The 23,142-nt window shown below is 41.4% G+C and overlaps 1 protein-coding gene and 1 pseudogene across 8 annotated transcripts in view; one reads left to right on the forward strand and one right to left on the reverse strand.

Annotated features, from left to right (window-relative positions):
• USP9X (ubiquitin specific peptidase 9 X-linked) overlaps positions 1-23,142 on the forward strand; it is a 192,968-nt gene that overhangs the window by 61,206 nt on the left and 108,620 nt on the right. The window lies entirely within an intron of this gene.
• Positions 18,394-18,491, reverse strand: LOC127485022 (U6 spliceosomal RNA; annotated as a pseudogene).

Below are 23,142 nucleotides of genomic sequence, written 5' to 3' on the forward strand. Positions count from 1 at the left end.
CAACAGCTGGCTCGGAGGGGAGGGGAAGGGAGGGGGTGTGCGAGTGCGCGAGGTTCCTCCCTCGGAGGGCCGCGGGCCGGGCCGGGGGCTTCCCCGCTCCCCTGTTCCGTCGCGGGCTGGGCGCGCGCGCGCGCGCGCGGGACTGCGTTGGGCGCGGAGCCGGTGTCCCGGGAGCGTGTCTGTGTGTTTTGGACTGTAAGGGAAAATGGCTGACGGCTCCGTCCCTCCCCCTCCTCCCCCTTCCCGTCCTGTCTGGGGCTGAGGAGGAGGATGGGGGCTCCGGGCGCGGCGTGCGGCGCCCCCTCTCTCCCGGCGCCCCGGGGGGCCGGGTCAGCGCCGGGGCCGAGCCGCCCCCCTGCGCGAGCCGCGGCGCTCAGCGAACTGGGGGCCACTGTCCTCCCCAGTCTGGTTCCACTTGACACCAAACGCCATTACTGAGGTGGAGTGATTTGAAGCTGCAGAGCTAGGCCTCGGCTTCGCCTGGCTATCAGGCCGACGACTTGTCCGCCACCCCCCACCCTCCCGCGATAACCCGCAGTTTCTCCGCGGCCCTGTGGTCTGGGAGTCGGGGCCGGGTTATCGGCCGCCTCCACCTCCCCCCCCACACCCGCCCCCGTCATTTGCCCAGGGCCAAAGCCGCGAAAGATGTTTTGATGCAGAGATCGCTTCCCAGCCAGCTTGGACCTGCCACCTTTCTATTTTTAACTGTTTCTGCAAAAATCTAAGCATGTGCGAGTTTGCAGATGAGAGGACCTTCGGGTTCTCTTGATGTGGGGCTTCAGGTTTGAGGAATGGCTTCTTTTTCATTCATTGTGAAATATTAGACTGGAGTTACAGAGCAGGTGTATCTGTGTGGTTTTGTTATTTGTATGGATTTTTGTAGCGTTGGAACTTACGCAGGAATTTTCCAGGATTTTTCGGTAGACCCTGCTTAAATGAAGCCTGTTATTTTGGGGAAGTTGCTTAGTTCTAGCGTAAATTGAATTTTCTACAGTATACAGGTGTATGCAGTTGCTTCCGAGTAGCTGAGATTTGCTGAGCAACTTGAGGTTCAGGGTTGACTATCCATACTTTATTTGGGTGGGAGGAGAAATATTGGTGTCGTTCTTTAACCTGCAAACCCATGAGTTCTCTAAATCTGTTTATCGTTTGTATACTTTCACTTTTGAGGAAGAATTAATTTTCGGGGCACATTGTTTAGGAAACTTTTCAGCAGGTACTTAATCCTCCCTTACAGCTCATTATCTACCTTTAAGATAAGGACTCACCCAGAACTAGCTAGGCTTTCTTAACCTGTTCACTTGAACTTAGAGATTGCAAACTCTCCTTTAGCTCTCCCTGCTGTACCGCTTCAGTGGGCTGCCATTTTGGTTTCAGCAAACGTCTTCCAAATCCTTGGAAGATTTATTCGTTAAATATACGAAGATGTCTCAAATTTTAAACTCATGTGCTTTGTCATACTTGTAATGTTAACCCTTTGAACTTCACTCATCAGTGTTTGGGTAGAGTTGGAAGGGTTAAGTATTGAAATTAGTCTTCCAAGGGGGAACTCAAAATGCTTTTGATATTTTAGTATGTTTGATTTTCTCTGATTGACAAATAAAACAGTTGGACTATTTAAATTATTTTCTTACTGCCTTTTTTCTTACAGTTTTGTTCAACTGTGTATCTTAATGTTCTCATGCTGTTTCTTCCTTTTGTTTGCTGACCTTGATAGTTCCTGAGAGAAAATTTCTAGAGGAAGTCAGTAACATTAGGAACACTGTGTGATAGTACGGAGTTCCTTCAGAAAGCAGCTTTGAAGGGCAGCAAATTTACCTTTCAGCAAATTCTTTGTGTGTCTTCTTGCTGTTACATAGTTTTCTTATTTTATCAATGGAATGCCTAAATAGGATTTACTTTGGATCTTTTTTCTTCCACGATCTTGAGATGCAATTTCTAATACTTTGAAAGGATAAAAGATTTTGTGGATAGCCCCCCATATAATTTTTCTTTATAATATGGTAGTTAATAATGCTGCTTTTACTTTTGAAATTGGGTATTTGTCGTGAATTTGCCAGTCATCTAATTCTTTACTAGTTGGGCATATGCAAGCATTCTTTCAGCCTATTTTTACTTCATGAAATCAATTTTTAACGTTTTATGCTTTCAGAATTTTTTTACCAAAAGGAGTCTTTATTTGAAGCACGTTAATGTTGCTTGAAATTTACAGGGATGTATGTTAAAGGATTAGTCCTGTTGTAAGACTTCTGTTTCATAAACTGAGGAAGGGAACAATGCTTATCCTGTGGTTATTGAATTAGTTTTTATTACAAAAGAATTAATATTTGCATGGTTGTCTGCACTATATTTTTCCTCTTGCCTGGTATGTCTTCTGAATCTTGAAATGTTCTTAAAAAAAACAGAAACAGGATTTTAGTTCCATTTGGTTCTTTTAGGAGCTGTATCTTTGAAAGCCATTGTATTTATTGCTAAGTTCTTGTATTTTAACTTAGAGGCTAACATTAGTGTTTGAGAAAGAGTTAATACCTTAGACATCAACTCTGATTGAACGTTAGAATCACTTGGGGGAGTTTAAAAAAAAGACGACTGATCCTTGGGTCTCCCCCCCAGGGACTGATTAGTTCATCTGATATGTGGAGCATGCACAAAGGTGTATTTTAAAAGTTCTGTAGATGATTCTTACATGCAAAGTTGAAAGCCACTGAGCTGTTGTTTTTAGCTTGTTATTACAAAGCTTTCACGTGGATTAATAAGAAAATGGATTTTCTCAACTGTTTTAAATTAGCAAAATTATCACTTATTGAACATTAAATATATATCACTACTGGTAAACATTTTCTATTATTACCTTATATAGGTAGTATTATTTCCATTATACTTATAAAGCACTGAGGTCTGTCTGTTGGGGTCAACTAGTGATTGATGCTTCAGCTACTGTGCCATGTTAGTGAAATGACACTGATTGCTGTTTTTAAAAACCATGTAGAACTTTTGGTTTGTCTCCTATACCAGGGTAGCTTTGAGTCTACTGTTTATAAGAATATCAGAATAATTTGCGATTTGAGAAATACCTTGATTGGCTAAAGGTGATATTAAAACTTTACAGCAAATAGGTTCTTCCCCTTCCACATGCCTCCCAATCTTTCAGGGTGGTAGTTTAGTTGCTGGGTTTGTTTAAAATAATGTTAGATAAGTTAATACTCCTTAAAGATGTGAAAAAATAATCAGGTAATTGTCTCCCTCTAATTTAAGTCATCCGATAAATGAGCATTTAATATCGTGAAATTCTATTATCTCAATTCAAGATTTCTATTTAGCTTAGTTAAAAATTAGTGTGATTTTCACAAGAACTTTCCAAAACTAAGGGTTTCATTTTGCATTTTTCGTAGCATTGGTTGATAACTGTTTATTGGTTGATAATTGTTTTATGGAATGAACAACATAAAAATCACTTAATTCTGTTGATCCATTGTGCTAAATTCTATTTGAGGGGTGAGATGCCTACTAATGTGGGATCTGTGAGCATACTTAATGTGATACAAAATTCCTAAAGATGTTTTTGTTAAATTGCATTTCAGAAAATAGGACTTCATTGGTCATTAGTTTATGTAATAGGAAGGACAAGAGAATTCCTGAAACTTCTGACATTATCTTGAGGTTTGATTGTATCATTATTACTGTTGATTATAACATAATAATGATATACTTTTAAGAAATAAGGTGCTAGAAAATGTATTGTTAGGTTGAGATATCGTACCTGAAATTCTTTAGACATACCCGTGCTAAGTCCTGTGGGCTTCAGTGGGTACACATAACACTCCCATGTATTGTGTGTGTGTGTGTGTGTGTGCATCAGCAAATGGGTTTCCAGTTTTACTATCAATCACTGTTTAACAGTGATGTTTCTACTTCAATTGTGTATCAGGGTCATTGGTGGAACTTTTTCAAAATATGTTTGCCTAGGTCTTATTCTTTGGAGATTGTAATTGAGTACATTTGGGGCAGAAACTAGGCACTAGAAAAACAAACCAACCAACCCCACAACAGTGGTGTCTGATGTATAGCAAGGTGTTGTGTTTTGTTTTCCAGTTCATTTGAAGGTAAAGATCCTTCGTCTTTTGTGTCCGTGCATTTTTTTTTCCCAAAATAATACATTTCCCTAAACTTTTTTAAAAAGATTTATTTGTAAATCAGAATTAGAGAGGGGGACAGAGATCTTCCATTCACTGGTTTATTCCCCAGATGGCCACAACAGTCAGGTCTTGGGGGTTTCATCAGGGTCTCCCGCGTGGGTGGCAGGGACCCAAACACTTGAACCATCTTCTGCTGCTTTTCCCAGGCCATTAATAGGAGCTGAATTGGAAGTGGAGCAGCCAGGACACAAACCGGCACCCATATGGGATGCAGGCATTGCAGGGGGTGGTTTTACCTACTGCATCATAATGTTGGCCACTCTATAACTTTTTGAAGACTTCTCATATGCATGGATTTCAAAATTTTTTTACACCAAAATAAACTTACCTTTAAATTCCATTTTTTTCATGAACATTTTGAAGTACCCTTATGTGAGCCTCATAGGAAACTGAATTAAGGTGTTACGTTATTCCTTATTACTTCATAAACCAATGGAATTTGTTACCTTTTAATTTCTTTGAATAGAATTTCATTCTTAATTCTAGTAAGCCCAATGTAAAGTACAGAAGGAATAGATTTCTTTTAGAATTTGTGGCCTGTTGGTTTCAGGAATAGCTGTATTACCATACTTTTAATTTGGGGGCAGGAATGATGTGCTCTGGTGCTGCTGCTTCCTCCTGTCATTCCTTTTCTGTATTGATGCTCTATTGTCTGTGTACTGTGTGTATTTCTATCTTATTGTTAGTTTTATTTTGTTCAGGTGCTTTCATTAATTTTGTTCTCCAAATTCTGTCTTTTAGGTTGGTGGCTTCCATCTACTCAGCCTCAAGATCCTAAGTTACTGATTGATGCATCTTAGCACCAGGAAAGTGCCTGGCACTTAGACATTCAGTAACTATTTGTTGGATGAGTATAGTCAGTTACCCACATATTCTTGGTGTGATTTAAAATTTTTTTCTACTGTTTTGCTAATAATTCTCTTTGCTATTTGGAGTCACTTGACCTAATAATACTTTCATGATGAGGAGTCCTGGAAGGGATCTTGGTTCTACTCAGACTTCTCATTTTCAGATGAGTAAAATAGCTCAAAGTAATGAAGTAACCTAACCAATATAGTATGCATAGACTGTCTTCTTCATGAAATGATTTCCATGTCCAACAAATCAAATTAATTATTAAATTCTCTGAACCATTACATTTATGGTCACTCATAAAATTAACACTAAATTCTCTACCTGATAATACTAATAGTAAAGTCCGGGATTCTGTCTGTCACCTTTGTGTATTACACAATACCTAGAAAAATACTGTTTATAAAAACTGTTGAATGCCTGAGTGACAAAATCCCTGATGATATTTGACTTCCAGTACCTTGAGCTGTCTGTGCAGAATTGATGCGTTGTTTCATGACATCTTATAGTTTTTCCTGTCTGAAACTAAGCTCTAAACACATTAGACTCATGTTAGTCACTGTTATCAAAGAAATTGTTTTCGTTGGAATGCTTTTGAAGTGGTAGACTTGGATATTATATCCCATCCTCTGTAATCTGAATTGGGAAGAGAAGAAAATATATGAGGCAAAAAAGGAGTAGGGAAAGCCTCCCTGTCCTATTCTTTATGCCCATTTCCTTCCTGCTTAGTTTGGTAGCTGTTGAAAGTTGTAAGTTTGGGTTGTTGGTTTCATCTTTCTTTTCTGGTCTTGTCTCTCAACTGCTTATACTTTTTTGAGGGGGAAGGGGTAAGATTTATTTATTTTGAAAGGCAGTGAGATTGTCCACTCCCTGATTCACTCCCCAAATGGCTGCATTGTGTGTGGCTGGGGCAGGGCCAGGAAGAAGCCAGGAGCCAGGAACTCCATCCAGTTCTCCCATGTGGATGACAGGAACCCATCCTTCACTGGTTTCCCAGATGCATTAGCAGGGAACTGGATGGGAAGTGGAGCAGCTGAGACTTGAACCAGCACTCTGATATGGGATTGTGGTGTTGCAATGCCAGACCCTACTTATAACTTCAAGAAAACGAGCATAGAAATTGCCATATGTTATCAGATTCATATTCTACCTACCAGTATTTTGTCTCTGATCCAAGGTAGTATAGGAAGATTGTTACTGTCCTTGATAACATCTCCAAAGATCAGAACAGGGGTTAACAAACTTTTTTCTGTAAAGGGCCAGATAATATTTTGGAGTTTCGTAGGCCAAGAGACAAAATTGAGGATGTGGAGTAAAGTGATTTATTGATGAATTTAACAATATAATGACAATTGAATGAAACTGTAATTCAGGTCTAATGAGAAGGACAGAATTTGGTATGTGTATGTGGGTAATACAGTTACTTTGCTTAATTGGGGTTTAAAGTCATTGTTGATCGCAAATGCTCCTGTGTGAAATCCATTCTTAGCTGTGGGCTATACAAAAAGAGTAGGCTAGATTTGGTCCGTGACCAGTTTGCCAGCACCTTGGTTAAAGCATTGGTTCTCAAGCCTGGAGGGCTTGTTAAATATTGCTGGGTCCCCTTCCCAGAATTTGATTCGGTAAGTCTGGAGTGGAGCCCTAGGACATGCATTTCTACTAAGTTCCCTGCTGGGGGACCACTAGAATTACTGATTTGAAAATTAATTTCAGGTTGGGCTTGTGGTACAGCCAGTTAAGCAGCCTCCTGGGACACGCACATACCATGTTGGAAGGAGTGTCAGTTTGAGTCTACCACTCCCTGCACCTCAGCTTCCTGCTAATGCATTCTGGAAGGCAGTAGGTTATGGCTCAACTGCTTGGGTCTCTGCCATCCATATGGGCGACCCGGATGCAGTTCTGGGCTCCTGGCTTGGGCCTGGCCTAGCCCTTGCTTTTGCGGGCATTTGGGGAATGAAACAGGAGATAGAATATCTCTGTTTCTGTGTTCCTCTACCTTTCAAGTAGATGAAGATAAATCTTTTAAAAAAAAAAAAAGTTTTCAGCACATCCTACTTTTTTTCAGGTTTGTTACTTTGTCTAATTCTGTCTTGTATCTTTATATTTCATTTTAAATGCAATAATCATATTAAAGTGCTTGTTATGTGCTACATAGTGTGCCATGTAATCAGGAATACAAGGTAAGTGAAACAGAATTGTTCATGTCTTATACACAGGTTAGAGTGAATTTAAAAATCAATGTTGGGGCTGGTGTTGCCTGTGATGCTGGCCCCTGATGGAAAGCTTTCTAAACATACATCTTTTATAATTTTTTATCTGATGATGAAATTAATGTAATCTATTGTTAGAAAAAAGATCGATAGGGCTGGTATGGCACAGTGGGTTAAGCTGTTATGACACTGGCATCCTATTTGGGTGCTGGTTCCAGTCCCTGCTGCTCCACTTCTGATCCACTCCTTGCTAATGCAAATAGGAAAGTAGCAGAGGATGGCCTAAGTGTTTGGGCTCCTGCCACCCACATGGGAGACCCAGATGGAGTTCCAGACTCCTTGCTTCAGCCTGGGGTCTTTCGGTCCCTCCCCTTCCCCCCTTCCTTTGCTGATGAGTAGCAGGTGTCCTAAGTGGCAGCTTAACCTATTGCCACAACACCCACCCCAGCTTTTTTGAATTAAGTGGTTTTTGGTTTTTTTAAAAGATCTTTTTTCATTGTTGTAGTTCATGGTTCCATCCTTTGTTTTCTCCCTTTCTAATTTTCTGTGGACTGGGAAATGAGAGTGCATATATTACAGTTGTGTGTAGACTTGTGTATACAAAAGTCTCTTGCAATAAATTTGTAATGAGCTCTGCTTCCTGTTTCTTCACCTTTTTCCCATTGAAAATGTTAACTGGTCTTCATGTGTGATATATTTGAATTTTGTAGTCTCCACTTTTATGCACTGTTATCGTAACCCTTTACCTCCCTTAAGTTGATTTCAGACTTTGTGTATTAACTGATGAAAGAGGTTTCTTTTTATTGAAAGATGATATTGCCTATTTGAGAACAGTTTGGTTTTTGCAGCTTCACTATGTTTGTGCAGTAGTATTTCACATGTATGTATGTGATTTCAGATGCAGTTTGTCCTTTTATAAAAAAGTAAGTAGAAGATAAAAAAGTAAAAATATCGTCTTCTGGAGGTCTTGAACTTAAAATTCTTGATTATATTGAATAGAGATACGCATCTTTAACCTTTCTGGGATAGGTTGTGCTTGTTAGTTGACCTTGTTGGTGGTGAATGATAGAGAGAAATAGGAAATTGTGGCAAATGTATGATAAAGTTTATATTCGAAAGAAGAAGGTAGTCAGGAATTTTATATTTTCTTGCACTCTGGGAGTGGGAAAACCACTTAAAAACCTGACTCTATTGTTTGGCTTTGAAATATTGAACTTGTCACATTCTCAGGAATGCATTGTGTGTGGAAGGAGGATACAATCTATATACAGCATCTGTCTAGACTTCTGTGGGAATAACTACATAAAATCTTATTTATTCATATTTACTGTTTCATTTGTAGGTATATATTATCCAGAATTCTTGGAGCCTACTGAGCTGAGACAAGGATTGTAGGGCCAGATCTAGGGTTGCAGGAGGAACCTAATGTACCTATAGTTGTATTCCTTGTTTGATATCAGTGCATGTCATTATCTGAGCTGTATAAATGTCAGCTGGGGATTTCTTTAGTTATGCTCAGTGCATCATCAGAAGGGAAATCATGTCAGTGAAAGAATCATGGGAAGATTCTTTGGCTACCATTCAACTACACAGCCACAAGAGTCATGTTCCTGAAGTGTACCTCCTTATCTCTTCCTGCTCTTTACACAAATATTGCTCACAACTCTAATCCTTCCAGAATGAGATCATATAAACTTTATTTTAAAAAAAATTATTTTATATATTTGAAAGGCAAAACTGTTCCCATCCTTTGTTCACTCCCCAAGTGTCTGCTGGACCAGCCTGAAACCAAGAGTGTGGAACTCAATCCAGGCCTCCCCTGCGGGTGGTGGGGACCTAACTATTTGAGCCATTACCTTGCTTCCCAGGATCTATATTAGCAAGAAGCTAGAATCAGGAGCTGGGGCAGGGATTGAATCCAAACTCTACAGTATGAGACATGGGCATCCTAAATGGCATCTTTACTATCAGGCCAGATTCCTGCCCCCAGAATGAGATCATTTTGACATAGTTTCCTTCTACTTTTGCAACATTATTTTTTATTTCCCCACCCAAAGTGTCCATAGTTTACATGGGTGCTGTAGCTTTTCATATTTCAATGGGTTTATTCTTGGCACTCCGTTTTAGACTAGTTGTCTGTGATTTTTTTTTCTAATTTTTATTAGAAAGTAAATGAGATCTTCTGTCCACTGGTTCACTCCCCATACCAGCTGGGGTTGGGCCAGACCAAAGCTAGGCAACCTAAGCTTGATCCAGGTCTCCCAAGTGAGTGGCGGGACCCTAATTACTTGAGCCATCGCCCACTGAGGATGCACATTAGCAGGAAGCTGGAATCAGAAACAGAGTTGGGACTGGAACCTAGGCATTCAGATACAGGCATCCTAGTCAGGATCTCAACCACTGTGCCAAACACTTACCCAATTTTGGTTTCTTTTGTGTTTCTTCAGAAACAATACCTGGGAAGTTGGGTCTGGGAAATTTCCTGAGCCTTGATTGACGGTCTCCACATCTCAACTATCCTTTCTAGATGGCCAGAACTTCCCTCAGCCTGATTGAGGGAGTGAAGTGGATAGTAGTCAAGAGCCCTAATCTTTGCCAAAAGACTTGGCTTATAGTTGCAGCTACTCTACCAACACTTTAGCAAATGGTTTAACCTTGATGAAACTGTAAAACAGAGGATCTGGATTGGGTGATTGCTATTTTATTCTAACAATTGAAAATGGTTGGATTCATTCATTTAATACTCTTTTAGGCACCATGGGATGTAAAGATGATTAATTTCTACTTTGAAGTCTATAAGGTCTAGTGGGCCAGTTAATTATTCAGTGTGATAAGAGATGTATTAAATAGAGGTATGGAAAGTATAGTGGTAAGAGATGAAGAAATCATTCAGTTAGGATTGAGTAAGATTTGTTGGTCCTCAGAAGTGCACTATTTTGATGGTCCTGTGAATTACAACAAGGACTTTCAGAGAGAAGGAACAACTTGAGGTCAGGCAAGGTTTCTTAACTTTTGACACTACTGACAGTTTGTATCAGATAATTCTCTGTTGTGGGGTGATATCCTAGTCATCCCTGAAGTGTCTGCCCATAAGATGTCAGTAGTGTAACCCCCTTCCCCAGTTGACAGACCAAAAATGTCTTCAGACATTGCCATATGTGCCCTGGGGGGTGAGAATTGAGAGCTATTACTTGAAATGTAGCAAGGGAAGCCTGAAAACAGTAAAATGTGGAAGGAACATTGGAGATGGCGGGCGGGGCGGGTATAGGAGATAGACTAGAGAAGTAATTTGAGTTTGACTAAGATCACAAGGAACAACCTTGAGTACTATGTTAGGGGCATTTGGGCTTTGGTTTTGCTTGTATTAATTCTCATTGTATTTGAAAAGCAGAGGGAGATCTTCTATCCACTGATTTGCTCCCCAAGTGCTCACAATAGCCAGGGCTGGGCCAGGCCAAAGCTAGGAGTCTGAATCTCAATCCAGGTCTCTATTAACACTGCTGCTTCCCAGGGTGTGCATTAACAGGAACCTGGAATCAAATGGAGGCAGGACACAAACACAGGTATTCTGATATAGAATGCAGTCATCTCTGCATTTGGCTGTGCCAAATGCTTGCCCCCCCCCCCCCCCCCCAATCTATTAGAGAACAAGCAAACTCCCATCTGTTGGTCTACTCTTGCAGATGCCTGCAATGACCAAGGGTTGGGCCAGGCCAAAGCCAGAAACTCAGTCTAGGTCTCCCATATGGGTGACAGGAACTCAAACCCAAATTATTTGATCCATCACTACCACCCCCCTCCCCCCAAGTCTGCATCAGCAAGAACCCAGAATTAGGAACTGGAGCCAGAAATCAAACACAGGCACTCTGATGTGGGATGGAAGCATCCCAATTAATGTCTTCACCTCAAGGCTAAGGACTTGTCTTGGTTTTGGTTTTAGGGCCATGAAATGAGCCTTCCAGTTTATGAAAACCATTAGATTTGTTTTTGTTTTTAAAATTGATTTGAGAGACACTCAGAGCTAGCATCTGCTGGTTCATTCCTCAAATGAGGGCCTGCAGTGACCCGGACTGGGCCAAGCAAAAGTCAGGTGCTCAGTTCAGAATCCAGATACCCTACATGAGTGTCAGGGATCCAATTACCCAAATGAGCACCTGCTGCCTCTCAGGATCTGCATTGTCAGGAACCTGGAATTGGGAGCAGGAGCCAAGACTCAGATCCAGGCAACTTTGAGATGCAGGTATCCTAACCTGTGGCTTAAGCACCTAGCTGAACACCTGTCCCTATGTTTGTTTTGGAAGGTGATTCTGATGGCATTGTGCCAGATTTGTTGGAAAAGAGTTGGGTAGCAGGGGAGTTGAGACAATATTTTAATGGTTGTGCTAAGAGATGGTAAGAGGTAATGATTTAGGGATAGAATAAAGGAGTTTGATTCATGGGGCGCTTTATTGTGTGAGGGAGATGCTGCTATTTTGACTTTGGCTTCTCATCACTGAATGGAGTACCAAGTTAAAAGTAAAACACCTCTGTTGTCTTCTCTTTCGGCTCTTTTCTCCCAGCCCCATTTCCCTCTTCTCACAGAGAGCTGCTGTTGAGATCTGTTGAAAGGTCATGGAGAGAAAGGAATCTGGGCTATAGAATGACTACTCTGCCAATGTGCCAGTGTGATTCCTTTACTTAAGCAGTAGAGTATCAAAGCACATCTGTTTCTCATAACCCTGTCCCTACCCCAAAATGTAGGAGCTAGAATCTGGCATCCAGAGATTTTTAAACTGTAGATTCTTTTGTGGCTTTCTCTCTTTTTTTGGAAAGGCAGAAAGAGACACACAGAAAGAGATTACTGCTGGTTCACTCCCCAAATGCCTACAACTGCCAATGCTGGGCCAGGCTGAAGCCAGGAGCCTGAAAGTCAATTCAGGTCTTTCACATGGATGATATGAACCCAACTACTTGAGCCATCACTGCTGCCTCACAGGTTGTCTACCACCAAGGAAGCTAGTTGAACTGGACTCAAACCCAGGCACTCCAATGTGGGATGCAGGCATTCCAAGGAACATCTTAACCTCTGAGCCAAGTATCTGCCCCTTTTTGTGGCTTTTTAAATAGCTTGATAGATTAAAATAGGTGGATAATTTTATTATTTAAATAGTTCCTGTAATTTTGTAAGTTTCAATTTGGCAGGGTTGATTTTTAGTTTTTATTATTAGAGAATCAGAACTCTTATCTGTTGGTGTACTCCTCAAATGTCTACAGTGGCTTGTCCAGATTCTGGAGCTGAGAACTCAATTCATATATCCTATGTGGATGGCATGAACCCAGTTGCTGGGGCCATGATGACTAGTTAACTTCCTGAGTCTGCGTTAGCAGGAAACTGGAATCCAGAGCTGAACCTGTGGAACCCAGGCATTCCAGTGTGAGATGCAGGTGTACTAATTGGCATCTTCAATGCTAGGCCAGGGGCTGGCACTGTGGCATAGCAGGTAAAGCTGCGCCTAAGGCACCCGGCATCCCATATGGTTACCGCTTGGAGTCCCGGCTACTCCATGTCCAATCCAGCTCTCTGCTAATGAGCCTGGGAAAGCAGCGAAAGGTGGCCCCAGTACTTGGGCCCCTGCACCCATGTGGGAGACCCGAATGAAGCTCCTGGCTTTTGCCTGGCCTAGCCCCAGTTGTTGTGGCCATTTGGGGAGTAAACCAATGGATGGAAGACTCTCTCTGCCTCTGCCTCTCTAACTCTGTCTTTCAAATAAATATATATTTTTTTAAATGGAAAAGGTAAAAAGTTTGAGTTTAGAAGTTGTTGGACTGCTAAATAAATGGAGGATTAATGTAATAATCTGAATGTTTTCTCCCTCTCGGTTCTCCTTTGTGTTTGTATGTTTGTTGTGCACATGCATATATGGGATCCAAAGGACTTCGGCTCTTGTGGGTTAATTGTACTTGACCAACAATTTGCAGTGTGAAGTTTAAGGACCATAGACTTAGTAGGCAGAGGTATAATTTCTTTTTAGTCAGAGGGGCTTAAAGTTTGATCTGAAGTCAAAGCTTTAAAAACATTACTACTAGCTGCTAAAAAGTGATGTAGCCTATTCGGGAAGATAATATTTAGGAGGAAATTATTTTTTCTGAATTGAAGATGAGAGTACACAGATAAATATAGTAGCAGTGATTTTGTCTGGCACAGATGGTTTCAGAGAAAATGTTGATTCCTCATCTTTCATTACTGTAAGAGAACTAGCAAAAGAAGCTGAGATTGTTTTTATTGTATCTCTTAGGCCAGTCATTCTCAAGCTTCAGGACCTCTTTATACTCTGAAATTATTGAAGACACCAAAGAACTTTTTTTATGTGGGATTATATCAAATTAACATTTAAAAATAATAAAACCTATTGCATGTCAGTGTAAATATTTTTATGAGAAACAACTTCCAAAACAAAAATAATTCGAAGTGACATTCATTTTATTGTATTTTTGTAAATATGGCTTAATAGAAGACAACTGGATTCTCTATCTTCTTCTGCCTTCTATCTGTTTATACACACATCTTGTAGACTCTGGGAAAACTCCACTGTATGCCTGAGAGAGAATGTGAAAATGGCAGATTAATGTCTTAGTCTTATGGAAACAATTTTGATCTCTTAAACCTTCTGAAAGGGTCTCAGGGGACCCCAAGAATACATGGACCACACTTTGAGAACCAGTGCCTTAGACTTCCAGCAGAAGGTTTGCTTTGTCTTTTACATATTTTGTCTGCCTTAAATTTTTACTTTTTGACTGAGATGTATGACTTGCATATAGTAAAATGCTCAAATCTCAAGTATGTAGCTCAGTGCATATTTGCAAATATCCATGGGTGTATTAACCACCGCTCAGATCAAGAGAACATTTCCAGCATACTGGAAAGTTCCATTAAACCTTTTAATACCCCCTACCCGCCCCCAGTAAGCTCCACCGAATGTTCTGATCTATATCTTTCAGTTAATTAGATATGCCTGATTTTGAATTGCACATAAATGCAGTAATAACTGTACTTTTGGGTCTGGCTGCTTTTGCTCACGCCGTGATTCAGTAATTTCTTTTTCATTCCTCTGTAATGCTCATTTTCCATTGTATGAAATATGCCAACTCATGTACCCAATCAACTGTTGGTAGACATTCAGATTATTGGCAGTGCTTTTACTAGTACAAAGAATGTTGTGAACATTTTTGCATATATTTTTTGGTGGTTATACCCAGGAGTGGAAATTGGCATTTGATAGCGTTTATGTGTGTTAAGCTTTACTAAATACTACCGAACAACTCTTGGAAATGGTTGTACCAGTGAAATTCTCATCAGCAATGGAAATTGAGTCACTGTTTCTAATTGGCACTTAGTATTGCTGGTCTATTATTTATTTAGTGTCCAGTGATCACTCCCAGGTACCTCTTTCTTAGACATTTTTTTTTAAATTTATTTGACAGGTAGAGTTAGAGACAGAAAGGTCTTCGTTGGTTCACTCCTCAGATGGCTGCTGTGGCCGGCGCTGTGCCGATCCGAAGCCAGGAGCCAGTTGCTGCTTCCTGGTCTCCCATGTGGGTGCAGGGGCCCAAGCACTTAGGCCATCCTCCACTGCCCTCCCAGGCTTCACCGGAGAGCTGGACTGGAAGAGGAGCAACCAGGACTAGAACCTGGCGCCCACATGGGATGCCAGCACAGCAAACAGAGGATTAACCAAGTGAGCCACGACGCCGGCCCAGACATTTTAAAAGATATTTATTTACTTGAAAGGTAGAGTATCAGAGAGAGATCAGTCTTCTGTCTGCTGGTTCACTCCCCAAATGACTACAACAAATAGGGCTGGACCAGGCCAAAGCCAGGAGCTCCATCCTGGTCTCCGACAATGGGTGACAGGGCCCTAAGCACTTGGGCCATTTTGTGCTGCTTTCCTAGGAGCATTAGCAGGAAGCTGGATGTGCATCTATTTGTTCACTGTCCAACATTTTTTTCTGCATCCAAATGAATAAGCCTAGCTAGTATTCTTTTGTGTGAAACTGACACTTGTGAGATGTATTTTAAAGAATTTACTTGTTATCCTACTTATTTGGGGGATCTGGGCTTATAAATATTTAGGAGCAGAAATTGAGTCTTGTTTATTATTTTTTTAAAAGATTTATTTATTGATTAAAAGGCATAGATACAGAGAGAGAAGGAGAGAGAGGGAGGTCTTCCATCCACTGGTTCACTCCACAAATGGCAGCAATGGCAAGGCGAGGCCAGAAGCCAGAAGCTAGGACTTTTTTCCCAAGGCTCCCATGTGGAGACTTATTTTTATTGGCTGATTGCTTTTGGAGGCTGGAAGTTATTGGGGCCTCACATCCTTTGTTAGGATTTGATAAAGAATATGTAACTACAAATATGTCTTTCTCTTGAAAAGAAAGGTAGGAGCATGTATACTATAAATCTCTGGTTTTTGAAGAATTAAAATGTAGATGATGGTGAATATTAACTTTTTTCTTTCAGGAGACAACTGTAACCCTCATAGATATCAGTGACAAGGAGGAATAGGTTTTTGGCTTAGAGGAAAGCAGACCTTTCTGCTGACAACAGTGAGATTTCACCATGTTGAAGTAAAATGTTTGAGAGGAGATTAGATGTGGAGTTTCCTATGTTTATTTATTTGAAAATCAGAATGTCAGAGATCTTCCACTGGTTTACTCCCCAGATAGCTGTAACAGCCAGTGCTGGACCAAGAGCCAGGAATTCCATCCTGGTTCCCTAACTGGGTGGCAAGAGAGACAGCACTTGGGCTATCTTTCCCTGCCTTCCCAAGGCACATTAGCAGGAAGCTGGATCAGAAAGGGGGATGGAACTCAAACCTGCACCCCTTTGCTATGGGATGCTAACTTGGCACGCGATGGCTTAACCCACGGTGCCATGAGACCAGCCCCTTTACAAGTATCATTTTGGTGCCCTTCTTGTGTTCAAAGTAAGACAGTATTTTTTAATGAAAGATTTATTTATTTATTTTGAAAGTTACGGGAGTGGGGAAAGATATCTTCCATCTGCTTGTTCGCTCCCAAAAGGGCCACAACAGCCAGCGTTGGGCCAGGCCGAAGCCAGGAGCTTCATCCACGTCTCCCACGTGAGTAGCAGGGATACCCAAGTGCTTGAGCCATCCTCTGCTATTTTTTTCTATGCCATTAGCAGGGAGCTGGATCAGAAGTAGAGCAGAGGCCAGCGCCATGGTGTAATGGGCTAAGCCTCCACCTGTGGCGCCAGCATCCCATATGGGTGCCAGTTTGAGTTTCAGCTGCTCCTGTTCCCATCCAGCTCTCTGCTATGGCCTGGGAAAGCAGTGGAGTATGGCACAAGTGCTTGGGCCCTTGCACCCTCATGGGAGACCCGGAAGAAGCTCCTGACTTCGGATCAGCCCAACTCTGCCGTAGCAGCCGTTTGGGGAGTGAACCAGCAGATGGAAGACCTTTCTGTCTGAGATAAATAAATAAAATCTCTTTAAAAAAAAAAGGGGGGGGGGCAGCCAGGTTAGGAACTGGTACCCACATGGGATGCTGGCATTGCAGGCTGCGGCTTTACCCGCTATACCACAAAGCTGGCCCCCAAACAGTATTTTGCAAATTTGTTTCACTTTTATGATACTCTTCAACATTAATATATGTATTTTGGACTACTTGAATGATTACCCCATTATGAAGAACAGCCACATCATTTTAGTACTTCTGTTAGCTTTGTTGTACCATTTGATTTGTGGGATAATGAGAACAACAAAGGCAGACTTAGCACATGAATGCTGTGTTTGATGTCAAGGCGAGTGATAGCATAGCACACCACGTGTGCAGAACAGTGTAGTAATTCAAGTAGAAATAAGAGGGCTAAATCTCCCACATGGCATATGATTGTAATAGTAGAGCCATGCAAAACTCAAAGGAACTCATTCTTTAGTAGTTGGTAGTATGCTACCATCTGTCACATATTAATACTAATAGTTTTGGCCGGCGCCGCGGCTCACTAGGCTAATCCTCTGCCTGCGGCACCAGCACCCCGGGTTCTAGTCCTGGTTGGGGCGCCGGTTGCCCCTCTTCCAGTTCAGCTCTCTGCTGTGGCCCAGGAGGGCAGTGGAGGATGGCCCAAGTCCTTGGGCCCTGCACCCCATGGGAGACCAAGAGGAAGCACCTGGCTCCTGGCTTCAGATTGACGCAGTGCACCAGCCATAGTGGCCATTTGGGGGGTGAACCAACAAAAAAGGAAGACCTCTCTCTCTCTCTCTCTCTCTCTCTCTAACTCTCTAACTCTCTAACTCTCTAACTCTCTAACTCTCTAACTCTGCCTGTCCAAAAAAAAATACTAAGTTTTATTTCGATTTAGTTTATAAATTTGCTTTTATAGTTAGGTAATAGCAATAAACATAAATAGTTTAATTTCATTTCTTCATAATTTTAGCAGCATTAAATTAGAAAGAAATTAGGTTTTAGAAGTTCTGTTAGGGTAGAACCAAAATTAGCAAACTTGAGCCAACTTAGCCAAACTCGAGCCAGGTAGAAACCTGGCATTTGGAGTCGAGTGATTGGGACTGGGTCTGCAGGTCCATATTTACCAGGTTATTTCTCTTAATTATTAAATGATAAAGATGTTCCTACCTAAAAGGATGGTTCATTTGTTCATTCTTTCACTGAACAGATAAGCACTGCATAATTTTGATGTCATCTTATTACTGGTTTCTTTAATCTCCCTACTGTCAAATTTTCTTTGGAGCCAGCACAAATTGTTTTATGTAGGATAAAATATCTTTGGATTGACACTTTTTTTGGTAAGGATTTATTTATTTATTTGAAAGTCAAAGTGAGAGGAAGAGACACAGAGAGACTGCATCCTCTGATTCACTCTCCAGATGGCTGCACTGGCCAGGATTGGGCCATGCCAAAGCCAGGAGCCGTGGCTGGGGCCCAAGCACTTGGAGAAGGAATTGGAAGTGGAGCAGCCAGGATGTGAACCGTTGTCCATATGGGATGCTGGTGTCACAGGCAGCGGCTTTACCTGCTATGCCATAACGCTGACCCTGAGACTTGCTTTTTGAACAATAGAACAAAATGAATTTTTTCATATAGATGTGTTTGTTAAAATTAGCATTTAATACAGTAAAAGTGTGGAATGCTTCACAAATTTGTGTGCCATCCTTATGCAAAGGCCGTGCCAGTCTGTATCATTCCAGTTTTGGCATATTTGCTGCTTAAGCAGGCACAAAATAATTTTAAATAATGCTGTGTTAATGCAATAGAATAATAAAAATAGATTGATGAAACTATTGAAGCTGTTCCTGTCTTTAAAAATCAAAGCAATTATGTGTGTTAGGAGCAGAAAGTCCTCATAATTATATTTGGGGGAATAATTTTCCCCTGGGCTGATGTAGAAATCATATTCATAGGGAACCTTGGAACATTCAAAATGAGAATTGTCAAGAGTGAATAATAATCTAATTAGCATTTAAGAGAGAAATAACTAGCACTTGTTAAAATATCTTCCATTTATTGTGTCCCTTCTGTGTACCTGACACTTCATAGATTCTCTCATCAGATTTTCCAGTAGCCTCCTGAGGTATTAGCCACCTTGAGATAGAAAAAATTATATTTAGAGATTAAATAGGTAATAGGTCTTTTATGTTGCAACATATGCGCTGTTGAAAAACTTGATGTTCTCTAAAATTGTGCACCAAAAAGTAATAGTATTAAGAGCAAACTGAGGGGGACGGTGCTATGGCGCAGTAGGTTAATCCTCTGCCTTCCATATGGGTGCCAGTTCTAGTCCTGGCTGCTGCTTTTCCGATCTAGCTGTCTGCTATGGCCTAGGAAAGCAGTAGAGGACTACCCAAATGCTTGGACTCCTGAACCCGTGTGGGAGACCCAGAAGCTCCTGGCTTTGGATCGGTGTAGCTCCAGTTGTGGCCATTTAGGGAGTGAACCAGTGAATGGAAGACTTTTCTCTCTGTCTCTCCCTCCCACTGTAACTCTACCTCTCAAATAAGTAAAATCTTTAAAAAAAAAAATGATTTGGTCCAGCTGCCACCTGTGACAGTGGTATCCTATATTGGAGCAGTGGTTTGAGACCTGGCTATTTCGCTTCTCATCCAGCTCCCTGCTGATGTGCCTAGGAAGGCAGCAGAAGATGGCCCAATTACTTGGGCCCTTGCTACCCACATGGGAAGCCTACACGAAGTTCCTGACTCATTTGACCATCATGGGCATTGGGGGAATGAAGCAGCAAATGGAAGACTATTCCTTTCTATCTCTTCTGTCATTTTTTCAAGTCAATAAAAATTTTTTTTACAAAAAAATGAAGATTGCTCATGTTACTTTGTAACTAGAGCACCAGCAAAACAGTGCAAATTGTAATAAATAGCACAGTTAAAAAGATTGTAAATTCTTGACAGACTACAAAAAATATAGGACTTATGAAAAAGTTAGCTGATGGAATGGGAGAAGGTGTCAGGAACAGTTGAGGTTATTACATAGTTGCAGAACAAGGCAAAGATACAAAAAGATCTGGTAATGAGGCCAGACAGCCTAGGATAATAATGTGGGCATATTAGTTCCTGCTCCCATGCTGCATTCAGCCTCTGTTACTTGTGGGTATACAATATTAACGTGTTGGGAGAAAATTAGCAGCCATCATTTTACTGTCTCTAGGATTTTTTTTTTTGACTATTAATGTTATTCATTTGAAAGAGTTACAGAAAAACATGGAGAAACAGTTTCCATCCGCTGGTTCACTCCCCAGATGGCTGCAATGGCCAGAGCTGGGCCAGGCTGAAGCTGGGAGCTTCTTTCAGGTCTTCCATGTGAGTGACAGGGGCCCCAGCACTTGGGCCATCCTTTGTTGCTTTCCCAGGCCATGAAACAGGGAGCTGGATCTGAAGTGGAAGACCCAAGGTGTGAACTCACCCATATGGGATGATGGCATCGTAGGCAACTGCTTTACCTGCTGTGCCACAATGGCGGCCCCAGTTCATCTTTTTTTTTTTTTTTTTTATGTCTGGTAGTTTTGTTTTAGTTTTATTTCTTTATTTGACATAGAGCATCAGCTTCCATCTGCTGGTTCATTCCCCAGATGCCCACAACAGCCATGGCTGGACCAGACTGAAGCCAGGAGCCCAGAACTCCAACCAAATTGCTTACATGGGAGTAGGGACCCAAGTACTTGAACTGTCATCTGCTGTATCCCAGGGTACATTAGCAGGAAGTTTAATCTGAAGTGGATTGGGATGCTGCTGTCACTCAATATCAGTTTAGCCTGTTGTGCTACAGCGTCTGCCTCCACTGATTCAAATGTTGGTGGACATCGAGTTTTTCTAACTTTTGACCATTGTGAATTGTGCTCTTTTGAATACAGTGTACAAATACCTGTTCCTGTCCCTTCTTTCAGTTCTTCTGTTTACATATTCGAAAGTGGAACTACTGGATCATATGGTAAATTCTGATTAACTTTATGAGGAATTGCCATCCTGTTTTCCACGGTAGCTGTACTTTTTTTATATAAAAAGATTTATTTATTTATTTGAAAGACAGTGTTACACAGAAAAGGAGAGGCAGAGAGAGAGAGGTTCTGGTTCACTCCCCAATTGGCCGCAACGGCTGGAGCTGTGCCTATTCAAAGCCAGGAACCAGGAGCTTCTTCTGGGTCTCCCACGTGGTTGCAGGGGCCCAAGCACTTGGGCCATCTGCTGCCTTCCCAGGCCATAACAGAGAGTTGGATGGAAAGTGGAGCAGCCGGGACTCGAACTGGTGCCCGTATGGGATGCTGGCACTGGAGGTGGCGGCTTTACCTGCTCTACCACAGCTCCAGCCCCAGCTGTACTGTTTTACATTCCTACCAGCAGTACACAAGAGATCCAGTTTCTCTCTGTCCTTGTCAACATTTGTTAATTTTTTATTATAGTCGTCCTACTAGGTGTGAAGCGGTATCTCACAGTTTTACTTGTTCTTCCGAGAAAAAAGCCCTTGTCTGCTGGTTCACTCCCTCAGATTCTGACAGTGGCTGGGAAAGAATACACTGCCAGGGGCTTGTATTGTGGCATAGTGGTAAAGCCACTGGCATCCCATATGGACACCAGTTCATGTCCCGGTTGCTCCACTTCCAATTGGCTCCCTGATAATGGCCTGGGTAAAAGCAGCAGAAGATGGCCCAAGTGTTTAGGCCCCTGCCACTGGTGTGGGAGACCCAGATGAGGCTCCTGGCTTTGGCCTGGACCAGCCCTTGCCATTGTAGCCATCTGGGGAGTAAGTGAGCAGATGGAAGATCTCTCTGTCCTTCTCTCTGTTAACTCTTTCAAGTAAAGAAACAATCTAAAGAATGCACTGCCAAATCCTAGGTCATTAACATTTACCCCTGTGTTTTCTTCTAGGAGTTCTGTGGTTTTTTATTTACATTTAAGTCTTTGGTCCATTTTTAATTCATTGATGGTGTTATTGGGAAATATTTCTGTATGTACTAGACTGTTAGCGGATTATATACACTTTGTTCTTTACATTGCATTTAAATTAAGAGAACAAGAAATATGCATTCATAGTGTGTTTTATAGTTACATAATTGGAATTATTAGTGCTGTTTCCCTGGGGCTGTTACCTGCTAAGCTCCTCATGCAGTCATGCTGGAAGCTAATTTCTGACTTCCTTTTTGAAGAAAGTTTGGCAAGTTTTCCTTCAACACTTTAAATATGCCATTGTGTTGCCTTCTGGCCTCTGTGTTTTCTAATGAGAAATCAATTTTTGATCTTATTGATGATTTTTTGTTGCAAGGATGTGATTTGCTTCTTGGTGCTTTCAAGATTCTCTTTGTATTTGGCTTTTGGCAGTTTGATTATATGATTCTCAGTCTGTACGTCTGTACTTTTTGCTTCTCTTTCTGGGAATCTCATTAAACATTTTAGTGTGCTTGATCACATCACACATTCTTTGAGTGCTTCATTTTTCTCTGCTACTCAGATTGCTTTATTTAATAATCTGGCTTCAAGATTGCTGAATCTTTGTTCTGACAGCTTGTCTGCTGCTGAACCACTTTGGTGAATTTTCACTTTAGTTATTGTACTGTTAATTTCTGTATCTATTATCTCTTTGATAATCTGTTTAGAAATTGTCATGTTTTCCTTTATTTCTTAAAGCATGGTTTTCCTTAGTCCTTTAAACATACAAAGATAGCTATTTCAACATCTTTGCTAAGTCTGACATCTGGACCCTCTTAAAGCCAGTGGTTCCCCCCTCCCCCCCACATGTGGGCTACACAGTTCTCTTTCTTTGCACATCTTGTAATTTTTGGCTAAAACTGGATCTCTGATATAATAACTGGATACTGATTCCTCACCCAACCCTTGATTCCAGGGGCTTCTTTGTGATTGGCTGAACTATTTTAATGAAGTCTGTTATCCCCCCCCCCCCCCATGCTCAGGGGTGCTGCATAGTCTTAGTGTGTACACTGTCATCTTAGTAGAACAGAATTTTTAGCAAGGCTGTCACCGTGAGTTTCTGTAATCTTTCTGTTAAGTGCAGATGCTATCCCCCTTTCCTTTTCCTCTTCTCCCCCACCCAACACCTCTCTCCCTCCTCTCCTTATGTTGGTGTCACTTGCTAGTACTATGCTGCTAGTAATTTCTGATTGGTTGCTGTTATTCTTTTTTTTTCTTTTTTTGGAAGATTTATTTATTTAAAAGGCAGAGACAGTGAGATCTTGCATCTGCTAGTTCATTAATCTGCTAGTTCAGGCACCAAATGACCACAACAGCCAGGGATGGACCAGGCTGAAGCCAGGAATGTCATCCAAGTCTCCCTTGTGGGTGACAGAGGCCCAAGTACTTCAGAAGCACTTTAACAGGAAGCTGGATGAGATGCAGAGCAGCCAG

The sequence above is a fragment of the Oryctolagus cuniculus genome, chromosome X (genome assembly GCF_964237555.1).
Source record: "Oryctolagus cuniculus chromosome X, mOryCun1.1, whole genome shotgun sequence".
NCBI classification, from domain to species: domain Eukaryota; kingdom Metazoa; phylum Chordata; class Mammalia; order Lagomorpha; family Leporidae; genus Oryctolagus; species Oryctolagus cuniculus.